We start from the raw sequence: 12,284 nt of genomic DNA, 5'->3' as shown, positions 1-12,284 counted from the left end.
GCGAGGTGACCTGCAGTCTTTTCATGGAGAGACTGCACGTCATCTCGAATGGCTCGTTGACCACGTCAGCCTGCTGGGACAGGTCACCCAGACCGGATTCCTCTGTCTGATGGGGCTTGTTCCGACCCCCTCCTCAACTGGACCCCCTACGCCCCAGTCGTCCTCTGTGCCATCTTCCCACCCATCAGTCACCTGGGTGCCCTGTGGAGCTGCCTCTGACAGTGCGGCCAGGCTGGTGGAGGAGGCATCCCTGCCACAGTCGGGAGTCGGACGTCCAGCAGGGGTGGCCACATCAACAACTGCACCCCAGCCGGTGGAGGATGTGCAGGCAGCAGGAGGCAGTGCACGGGCAGAGGCAGAGCAGCAGCAGCAGCAAGATGGTGGGAGCCATGAAGGCTCGGGGCCTTCGACATCGGAGGGGCAGGCATCGGCCGGAGGGCAGGAGGACCCAGGACAGAGAGTGTCTTCCGTGTGGCAGCGGTTGGGCCACGCCATAGGTGCGGAGCGGCGGCGGGCAGAAGAGGCGCGGCTCACAATGGTCAGGGCGGAGAACTCCATGCGGAGGGCCCTGAGGCGGGCCGAGTGCCTCGAGGCAATCCGCAGGGGGTTGGAGGAGGACACGGCGTCGTCCCTGCGGACCCTCGGGGCCATGGAACTGGACCGCCTCCGGGACATCGAACAGGAGTTCGATGATGCCCTGGCCCGGAACACCACAGAGTGAGCCGCTGGACTTGCCCGCCGCCTTTGTATATAGTTCTTTAGTTTTAGGTTTCCTTTGTTTTTTCTTATGATTTGGAGTCGACGGACACTGCTCCACTTTTTGTATATAGTTGATATTTAGGTAGGTTTTTTAGGAGGTTTCCTTAGTTCTGTTGTGATGATGGACCCTTGTTATTTTTGTACATAGTTCTTTGTTGCACGGAGAGTTTTGACATTTCACTTTGGACAAAATTTTTTGGATTAGATTTTCTAGTTTTGTGTTTTTATGCGGACATGCAGCTTCTTTTTTCACATTTACATTGTAGTTAGTTTTCTTTCTTTAGCATTCGTATTTTTTTCTAATACATTTTTTTTTACATTGTTCACTGTGTGGTTTCATCTCATTGGTTTCATGCATGTCATGTTGTGTGTTTTCCCATTCAATTGGAAAATATGTGTGTGACGGACATGGGTTCATTTGCTTCATGAACATTGGGGGTGTAACATGTGATTTCCATTTCCATGTGGGTGAATGGGTTACTTGGTAGGGCTTTTTGGCTGTGGAGGCTGACCATTACGCACATTGTGAGGACCTGGTGGGGGCTGCACATGGTGGCAGGGGGGTGGGGGTGGTGGGAGACATGAGTGGGGGCCTGGTGGAGGGTGCCCCTGCACTGCTGGGGGGTGGGGGTGGTGGGAGACATGAGTGGGGGCCTGGTGGAGGGTGCCCCTGGTGGCTGGGGGGTGGGGGTGGTGGGTGACATGGGTGGGGGCCTGGTGGAGGCTGCCCCTGCACTGCTGGGGGGTGGGGGTGGTGGGAGACATGAGTGGGGGCCTGGTGGAGGGTGACCCTGGTGGCGGGGGGGTGGGGGTGATAGGGGACATGAGTGGGGGCCTGGTGGAGGCTGCCCCTGCACTGCTGGGGGGTGGGGGTGGTGGGAGACATGAGTGGGGGCCTGGTGGAGGGTGACCCTGGTGGCTGGGGGGTGGGGGTGGTGGGAGACATGAGTGGGGGCCTGGTGGAGGGTGCCCCTGCACTGCTGGGGGGTGGGGGTGGTGGGAGACATGAGTGGGGGCCTGGTGGAGGGTGCCCCTGGTGGCTGGGGGGTGGGGGTGGTGGGTGACATGAGTGGGGGCCTGGTGGAGGCTGCCCCTGCACTGCTGGGGGGTGGGGGTGGTGGGAGACATGAGTGGGGGCCTGGTGGAGGGTGACCCTGGTGGCTGGGGGGTGGGGGTGGTGGGTGACATGAGTGGGGGCCTGGTGGAGGGTGACCCTGGTGGCTGGGGGGTGGGGGTGGTGGGTGACATGAGTGGGGGCCTGGTGGAGGCTGCCCCTGCACTGCTGGGGGGTGGGGGTGGTGGGAGACATGAGTGGGGGCCTGGTGGAGGGTGCCCCTGTTGGCGGGGGGGTGGGGGTGATAGGGGACATGAGTGGGGGCCTGGTGGAGGCTGCCCCTGCACTGCTGGGGGGTGGGGGTGGTGGGAGACATGAGTGGGGGCCTGGTGGAGGGTGACCCTGGTGGCTGGGGGGTGGGGGTGGTGGGAGACATGAGTGGGGGCCTGGTGGAGGCTGCCCCTGCACTGCTGGGGGGTGGGGGTGGTGGGAGACATGAGTGGGGGCCTGGTGGAGGGTGCCCCTGGTGGCGGGGGGGTGGGGGTGATAGGGGACATGAGTGGGGGCCTGGTGGAGGCTGCCCCTGCACTGCTGGGGGGTGGAGGTGGTGGGAGACATGAGTGGGGGCCTGGTGGGGGCCTGGTGGAGGCTGCCCCTGCACTGCTGGGGGGTGGGGGTGGTGGGAGACATGAGTGGGGGCCTGGTGGAGGGTGACCCTGCTGGCTGGGGGGTGGGGGTGGTGGGAGACATGAGTGGGGGCCTGGTGGAGGTTGACCCTGGTGGCTGGGGGGTGGGGGTGGTGGGTGACATGAGTGGGGGCCTGGTGGAGGGTGACCCTGGTGGCTGGGGGGTGGGGGTGGTGGGTGACATGAGTGGGGGCCTGGTGGAGGCTGCCCCTGCACTGCTGGGGGGTGGGGGTGGTGGGAGACATGAGTGGGGGCCTGGTGGAGGGTGCCCCTGGTGGTGGGGGGGTGGGGGTGATAGGGGACATGAGTGGGGGCCTGGTGGAGGCTGCCCCTGCACTGCTGGGGGGTGGGGGTGGTGGGAGACATGAGTGGGGGCCTGGTGGAGGGTGACCCTGGTGGCTGGGGGGTGGGGGTGGTGGGAGACATGAGTGGGGGCCTGGTGGAGGCTGCCCCTGCACTGCTGGGGGGTGGGGGTGGTGGGAGACATGAGTGGGGGCCTGGTGGAGGGTGCCCCTGGTGGCGGGGGGGTGGGGGTGATAGGGGACATGAGTGGGGGCCTGGTGGAGGCTGCCCCTGCACTGCTGGGGGGTGGGGGTGGTGGGAGACATGAGTGGGGGCCTGGTGGAGGCTGCCCCTGCACTGCTGGGGGGTGGGGGTGGTGGGAGACATGAGTGGGGGCCTGGTGGAGGGTGACCCTGGTGGCTGGGGGGTGGGGGTGGTGGGAGACATGAGTGGGGGCCTGGTGGAGGGTGACCCTGGTGGCTGGGGGGTGGTGGGTGACATGAGTGGGGGCCTGGTGGAGGGTGACCCTGGTGGCTGGGGGGTGTGGGTGGTGGGTGACATGAGTGGGGGCCTGGTGGAGGCTGCCCCTGCACTGCTGGGGGGTGGGGGTGGTGGGAGACATGAGTGGGGGCCTGGTGGAGGGTGCCCCTGGTGGCGGGGGGGTGGGGGTGATAGGGGACATGAGTGGGGGCCTGGTGGAGGCTGCCCCTGCACTGCTGGGGGGTGGGGGTGGTGGGAGACATGAGTGGGGGCCTGGTGGAGGGTGACCCTGGTGGCTGGGGGGTGGGGGTGGTGGGAGACATGAGTGGGGGCCTGGTGGAGGCTGCCCCTGCACTGCTGGGGGGTGGGGGTGGTGGGAGACATGAGTGGGGGCCTGGTGGAGGGTGCCCCTGGTGGCGGGGGGGTGGGGGTGATAGGGGACATGAGTGGGGGCCTGGTGGAGGCTGCCCCTGCACTGCTGGGGGGTGGGGGTGGTGGGAGACATGAGTGGGGGCCTGGTGGAGGCTGCCCCTGCACTGCTGGGGGGTGGGGGTGGTGGGAGACATGAGTGGGGGCCTGGTGGAGGGTGCCCCTGGTGGCGGGGGGGGTGGGGGTGATAGGGGACATGAGTGGGGGCCTGGTGGAGGCTGCCCCTGCACTGCTGGGGGGTGGGGGTGGTGGGAGACATGAGTGGGGGCCTGGTGGAGGCTGCCCCTGCACTGCTGGGGGGTGGGGGTGGTGGGAGACATGAGTGGGGGCCTGGTGGAGGGTGACCCTGGTGGCTGGGGGGTGGGGGTGGTGGGAGACATGAGTGGGGGCCTGGTGGAGGGTGCCCCTGCACTGCTGGGGGGTGGGGGTGGTGGGAGACATGAGTGGGGGCCTGGTGGAGGGTGCCCCTGGTGGCTGGGGGGTGGGGGTGGTGGGTGACATGAGTGGGGGCCTGGTGGAGGCTGCCCCTGCACTGCTGGGGGGTGGGGGTAGTGGGAGACATGAGTGGGGGCCTGGTGGAGGGTGCCCCTGGTGGCGGGGGGGTGGGGGTGATAGGGGACATGAGTGGGGCCTGGTGGAGGCTGCCCCTGCACTGCTGGGGGGTGGGGGTGGTGGGAGACATGAGTGGGGGCCTGGTGGAGGGTGACCCTGGTGGCTGGGGGGTGGGGGTGGTGGTTGACATGAGTGGGGGCCTGGTGGAGGCTGCCCCTGCACTGCTGGGGGGTGGGGGTGCAGGGGGACATGAGCAGGTGTGCAGGGTAGTCCCCTGTTTTGTGGGCTGCCTGCAGGGGCTGTGGAGGGTGTACAGGGAACACCTGTCAGGACCCACCCAGCCTAATTGCGTGTGATAATTCCCGCACACCCCTGTAATACACGTACCTGGCCAAATCGCATGTGAGAATTCCCGCGCACCCCTGTAATACACGTACCCAGCCGAATCGCGTGTAGAACTTCCCGTGTACCCCTGTAATACACGTACCCAGCCAAATCGCGTGTGATAATTCCCACATACCCCTGTAATACACGTACCCTGGCCAATCGCGTGTAGAACTTCCCACGCACCCCTGTAATACACGTACCAAGCCAAATCGCGTGTGATAATTCCCATGCACCCCTGTAATACACGTACCTGGCCAAATCGCATGTGAGAATTCCCGCGCACCCCTGTAATACACGTACCCAGCCGAATCGCGTGTAGAACTTCCCGTGTACCCCTGTAATACACCTACCCAGCCAAATCGCGTGTGATAATTCCCACGCACCCCTGTAATACACGTACCTGGCCAAATCGCATGTGAGAATTCCTGCGCACCCCTGTAATACACGTACCCAGCCGAATCGCGTGTAGAACTTCCCGTGTACCCCTGTAATACACCTACCCAGCCAAATCGCGTGTGATAATTCCCGCGCACCCCTGGAATACACGTACCCAGCCAAATCGCGTGTGATAATTCCCGCGCACCCCTGGAATACACGTACCCAGCCAAATCGCGTGTGATAATTCCCGCGCACCCCTGTAATATACGTACCCAGCCAAATCGCGTGTGATAATTCCTGCGTACCCCTGTGATACACGTGCCCTGGCTAATCGCGTGTAAAACTTCACGCGTACCCCTGATATGCACGTTACCCGCTTTGCGTTCCTTGTTTGGCAGCCCTGTGGACTGGTCCAGGGTTAGCGCTGCCCTTTGCGATGATTTAGCGATTTTGATGGCTTTTCCTTGCGCGAGGGCGTTCTTGGGGGCGTTACTGGCGCTGCTGCAGGGTCGCTGCGATACTCTGCGCCACGGCTGGTTTGGGAGCCTGAAATCCATGAATACGCTGTGCGCGGAAATCGGTTTTAGCGCACGTGCCTGGCGCAGTCAATCGCACGCGGACACTCTGCGCCAGCCGCTTGCGACACTTTTCTGCGAAATTCTATGAATTACCCTGTAAAGCTCCTCAATGGCCAATCCACTGCTTTGGCATTCAGAAAAAGAAGGCAGCCTGCAGAGACTCATGTACATGCTTATGAACCCAAAACAATAGCGCTCTCCGAGTCGGGCCTTGGAGTGCCCTGAGGCCAGGCACCCTCGGCCAGCAAAGCTGGCTACAAGGAACTGAAATATTATCAAAATAAACGCTACTAAAATGTATAGTGCCTGCAGCTGGGAAGGTGCCCAATCATGCGCCGCAGCAGCGGGTAAACCTGTTGCCTAAAAGCAATAACAAATGCTTTCCGTATAAAACGATATCAAGAATAAAAGGCAGGAGCAACCGTACCGTAAGTATCCCTACAATTAATAAGAATGATTCTATCAATGATAATCTACATATTAATGTAACTAGTCCTACTACTATTACTATTCAGCACAATTATAATAATGATGATAATAAGAAGAAGAAATCATAAAAAGTATTATTAATATTGTTATTGATGTGATTATTATAATTGTGGTCCTTTGTATTATTATAATGATGGTGTTATTGCTATTGTTATTATTATTATTATTATTATTATTATTATTATTATTATTATTATTATTATTATTATTATATGGATGAGCACTTTATTGAAAACATGGTAAAATGGCTTCAGAGGAATGTTTGCCTGATCGGGATCATTCTGATTCTCATCCCCAAAAATGGTTTCAGTACATTTAAAGGTATTGAGGAACAACTGGCACATTGAGCGTAAATAGGCACTGACATACAAGATATCAGAGTATTTCTAAGCATGCCTAAGTTGGTATCAGAAATCTTCTAATATTATTTTGCACGTGTTAAAGGCTTATCTTGTACTGTTGTAAAAGGTTGTGCACCTGGCAATTGGCTGATGACGACAGAACATTTACTCAAACATAAACCATGGAAGAAGAGTTACAAGCAACTTCCAAACGAGGCTTCAATTTGGCTGAGAGCAACATGAAGCCCATCACAACAGCATCAGAGGAGCTCATTGCATGTGCCTTAGGCTGCCTGCAGACATGGCTGCAGAGATGTCTTGTCTACCACACCGGCTCCTGCTGCTAATCTGAATGCCGCCTCCTCCATCCAGCCGGCTACCCCTCAGCCACCTACACCACCATCAAGCGACAAACAGGGCAGCCGGGCCAGGACTCCATCTCCCAGCCTGCCCAGCCATGCAGCCACAGGCTGGTGTCCCACACCCCCTTCCCTCCATTGGATTCTCCGCATCACTTCAAGTACTTGACTCCTTTGCTTTGGCACTACCCTGCCCTGGGCGACCCAGCAAAGGGCAAACAGCTAAGGGCCACCTCCCGCCTCTTTGTCTATTCGACTTTGAGCTATTGCTTTGCTGTGTTCTGCTACTTGCTTGTGAGCATCCATTACTTCTTTGCTCAGCTGCGCCCTCACCGTACACTGTTCTTACTATCTCTTATGTTATCTTCTACTTCTCTATTCATTCTCCACTGCTCAAACCCATTTCAACTCTCTTCTTTTCTCTATCATCCCTTTTCCTCGATGCCACCCCTCTTCTCGCTCACCTGTGCTCTATATTCACAAACCCTACATTTCGTTACACTTCCTCTTCTTATATCTACCTCTATCGCCTCTCTGCTTGGCCCACTCAAAATCAGCATGCCTCTTCATTTCTTACTGTCTTTATGTTGCTCTTTGGAATGTACACTCTGTCCATAACAATACTTCCTTTACCTCTGACTCATTACCCTCACGGAAACCTGGATTCCTCCCTCAGACTCTAAAACCCTCACTGCCCTTCACAACCCTGCATACACCTTCACCCACACCTGCCCAACTGGTAGGGGTGATGGAATAGAACTGTTAGCAACTTTCAAACTTCCAATCTCTCCTACTCCTCTCTCTCCCACTCGTTCTCCCTCTTTCCACAATCACTGGTCCCTTTGGCATTCATATTACATCTCTTTACTGGCCACCTGGTACCACTGGTCAATTTATTGACCACCTTTCCCAACTAATTGACTCCTTTCCACCCTATCATCACTTCATTGTCACTGGTGACTTTAAACTCTCCTCTCTCTCCACTCCTCTATTCTATCCACTGACTTTAGCTCTCTTCCCCTTAACCACTCGCTTTCTTCTGCCCACTTTTTGTGCACCCATTTAATGGTAACTCCTTTGAACCTATCCTCATCTCCTCTCAACTCTCCGCCTCTAATATCTCCATCCCTCCTTCTCCTTCTGATCATTCCATCATCTTTGCCTCAATCTCCACTCCTACATCCCCCCACTCCATCTACCACTTCCATTACTCCATTGCCAAGTGCACATTTCCCACCTTCATATTACCTATCTACCTCACTAACATACACAACTCTCTCTCATCCAATGCGCAATTCCCTGTTCCATCAGCCTTCACTAACTTTAACGCTGCTCTTAACGCTCCCTTCTCCTCTCACTTTCCTCCTACTACATTCACTCCTAAAGCCTCCCCTCCACTGCCTTGGATTATACCTACCACCTACACCCTGAACACAACAATGAGGAAAAACCTTTGCAGTTGGCAAAGATCTAGACGCTCCTCAGATCTCGATATCTACCTGACTGCTCTTCAAAACTACTCATCTTCTCTCAACTCTGCCAAATGGGACTTCCATCTCTCTCATTTTGTCTCAACCACCTCACCCTAGTCACCTCCAAACATCTCTGAACTCAATTCTCCCATCTCCTAAACACTCCTCCATCTCCTCCACTCGTTCTGCTAATTATCTAGCTCCCTACCTTGCATAAAAAATGTTCTTGCAAATTACCTTCTATGCCCCCACCTGCACACCTTTCTGCACCACCTCCACCCTCTTCTCCTGTGACACTGTCTTACTTTGCCTCCACTAACCCAGATGAGATTCTTGACATTCTCCTCAGGGCTAACCCTTCATGTGCCCCCATCAACCATCGATACCCACACATTGTGAAACACCTATATTGCTCCATATTTTACTCCCCTCTTCAACTTCTCTCTTGACAGTGCTGCTTTTCGATCATCCGACAAGTTGGCTACTGTCAGGGCAAGGTATTCAAAAATAAAAAAAGCTGCCATCTTTTTTTTTAATGCAAAAGATAGCTGTCGTTATACTCCAGGTCATAACCAAGGGTATCAGAAAATGAAACACAGAAAAAAAAGCTTTTGCAGGTCAAAAAAACATGGAAATGCCATCAGGGTAGAGGTGGGGGTGGGGTAAGAGGACACCAAGTGAAATTTGGGAGTTGTAGGGGGGCTAAAGACCAAGTTTGCAACTCAAGGCTCAAACCTTTTCCATATACCCTTAGTGTAAAGCCGCAAATAGCCAGTATCTCAAAGCAAACTGCGTCACAGAAACACAGAGGTTTGTGGGGGTAGTGGAAAAGGTCAGGGGAGGTGAGGAGGCCTTCAGGGCAGTGGGGGAGGGCTGGCACAGATGAGGGGGACACTTGGTGAGGGCCTGGGGGGGCATGCAGTTTTTCCAGTATTTGCAGCTATAAAACTACACATACCCGTGGCTATCTGTAGTCCATACTAAAATAGGCATCTGGGCCCCCCATCAATGGAGTAACCGGGACTGCCGCTGCTTAACATCAAAGTGAGGCCATGTTGCCTAATACATTTGCACAAGTTACAACCCCACTTAGAGCAACATAGCCTGACGTGGGATGCTGTGTGTTTTCTTAGTTTTAAATATCTCATAACACAATAAGAAAACACATGGCATCCGCAATATTCTTTTTTGAACCGTGCTACTGTTAGTCCTTGAAAGTATTGCACTCTAAAGGTCAAGCCCTGATGCCCACATTAGGTCTACATGAAAAGAGTAGCTATCTCTTGCCAAGGAGCTGCTAATACATGGATAATTGCAAATCCAGCTGGCACGCGTGAGGCAAACTAGAATAACCTTCTGATATATATATATAATGCTCCAGTATTTGGCTACCTGGATTTTACTCAGTTTGTCATGTTCCCAGTGCAGACGTTTACCCACAAGACCACAAGCACTTGTTTCTTATTGGTATTTTGTTTTCTAGGGAATATTTCACTGCAGATTGCTGGTTTTAAAAGGTGAGAACCTTTTATATTTTGCCAGCAAATCTATTGGAACATCTCCTCTCTCAGGTTATTTTTCTGGTGTTCATTAATTTATTTAAAAGTCCAATGCTATTTTGTCTTGCACACTTTCTTCTAAGAGGAAGGTCAGTTGAACTACATTTGTATTATATTTCATTTTAAAATATATGGTCACTTTCTGTGTGTATATTGATGGGTGCCAGCTTTTGATTTTCACAATGGGGGCAAACGTACCTGGGCAAATATTATTCTTGCAGCTGGTCATTTTTTTTCCTTTTCTGTGCTGCTTAAATGCGGTTCGTTGGGCTTGTGCAATGTATCACAAGAGTCACCAAGAGACCGGCCATAAAACAAGGGGTTTGTAGCCACGCTGCTTAACCAAAGTGTGTGATCCTCGGCAAACAATTTAATTGCATAGGGCATCAACTAAAAACATTGGGAGTTCTCAAAGCCTGCAATCTTGTATACATTATTAAAACAGTAGATATTTCTACAGCTTTTAATTTTTTTCGCTATTGGAGCAAAAGTGCCTGGACATATGTTATTCTTGAAGCCAGTAATGTCTTTCCCTTTTCTGTGCTGCTTAATTGTAGTTAGTAAGGGATGTGACATGTATCACAGCAGTTACTAAGAGATTGCCCTTAAAAATAGCGGCGCTGCTTAACCAAAGTGTTTGATCATCTGCAAATAATTCAATCTCGCAGTGCATTGCCTAAAAAAATGTGAGTTCTCAAACCCTGCCATCTTTTCTACATAACAATACCACTGTCAAAATGGGTCAAAATCAGTCTGTGATTGATGAACATCTTTGAGCAATGGTTGCATTAGGGTGGATTTCACAGTTAATCTCCAAAACCTGGGCATATGTTATTGTTGCAGCCGGTCATGAGCGATATTACCCTACGTACGCAAGCAATGAAACGACAAAAGAATATGTTTCTGTTTACACTGGAAAAACAGTTATCCGTGATTGTTTGAAGGGGGCACACAGAAAAACACGAATACACACAGATATTTTGAAAACACTGGAAAAAACACCCCCAGAAGAAAAAAACATAAACACAGAAAACAGGAAACCCTAATTATAATTATATCCATGGCTATGGCAACAAAGTAATAAAACACCTTTTTAGTGTGTTTTACATATACAGTGAAGTCGAGGGTGAAAAATCACTGCAACTAGTGCTCTGGATGTGTTTTAAAATGGACACTGGGTACGGTCAAAGGCTATGGCTAGTGATAGGCAGTAGCACCTGGAGAGTTCCAAGTGGCGAATGGAATTACCAAATAAATGATCTTAGGCCCAAATAACTGGACATACTCAAAGAATAATGCAAAATACTACTTTATTGTCAGTTCAATAAAGTAGGGAAACCTGGCAAACAGCAGATTGTAGCTCACACACTCTCAAAGCATTTCAATTACACAAACAGCTTTACCCCTCGATGTATGTCAGCTATGACATCATCCTACATGGCAAACAGTAAAAGCTATTGGGCGGAGTGAATTGGTTAAGGGAACATATATACCTATGGCTTGTGTAAGTGTTAGTATCATTATTTGCTGCCCCTTCTCTGGTAGGCATGCCTTAAACACTTTCTAACTATGTAAAATATAGATGATAGCATAATACCCACAGCGGATAGGCTTCTGCAACAATGTATAGTAAATCATCAGTTAGGCTGTCATGATTGGTTAGTGCTCTATTTCAACCATGGCCATTCGGCTCATTAGCAACATGTAAGCACGAAACCCAGGCACAGGGGATCCATGTCATACAGCTGCCTTTCTTAGCTAATTAGCCCACCATCTCTCATCGGTTAGGCCCTAAGCCAAGGCTTCTTTTTTGTAGTTGACCTTGCTGGCCATTCTCTTCCTCTGGACTTTATAGGGAGTCAAGTTACATTGCTATCTTTGGCTGGAGCTTTATTAATAGGCATTGTTTCCTGGTCTTACGCCAAGTTTGAGGAGACCATGATTTGGTCCATTCTGTCCTTTTATTTAGTGCTATTTGATTCAATTATATTGGTTGCTATTACTCCTCTCGTTCTCTCGAGACTTGTTTGCTCCGTCCTGCATATGCTTTCTACATCTTTGATCGTCCAATACTTGGCACTCACAATTATTCACTCCTTTACTTAATCTAAGAGAAATATGTCTCACGTACCTTGCATATCCTCTTCGACTCTGTTTGTTCCTTGCATTTGCTTCTTGGTGTGGATTCCTTGATCCTGAGCCAAGCAATTACCCTTTGTTCCTTGGACAAAGCTGTTTTCCAGCTCATGTCAGCTCTGCAGCCTTGGCCTCTGCCTTTGAGGCTTCTTGCTTACTATTATACAATGCCAACATACAGTTTCGCAACATGGCTGCTTTGCTTGATTACATTTTCTACTTAAGCAAGCTTCTACATTGTCTTATCTATCTTGCGTTTCCGCGTATATACATCTAAAACATCTCGTGCCACTTATATTCTGTGTGTATATGGTTTTCTTCATATTCACATATACTTTTACTT

Source organism: Ambystoma mexicanum, chromosome 3q (genome assembly GCF_040938575.1).
Source record: "Ambystoma mexicanum isolate Mex_15411 chromosome 3q, UKY_AmexF1_1, whole genome shotgun sequence".
NCBI classification, from domain to species: Eukaryota; Metazoa; Chordata; class Amphibia; order Caudata; family Ambystomatidae; genus Ambystoma; species Ambystoma mexicanum.
The sequence above is the reverse complement of the archived record's forward strand: the minus strand, read 5'-3'. Positions refer to the sequence as shown.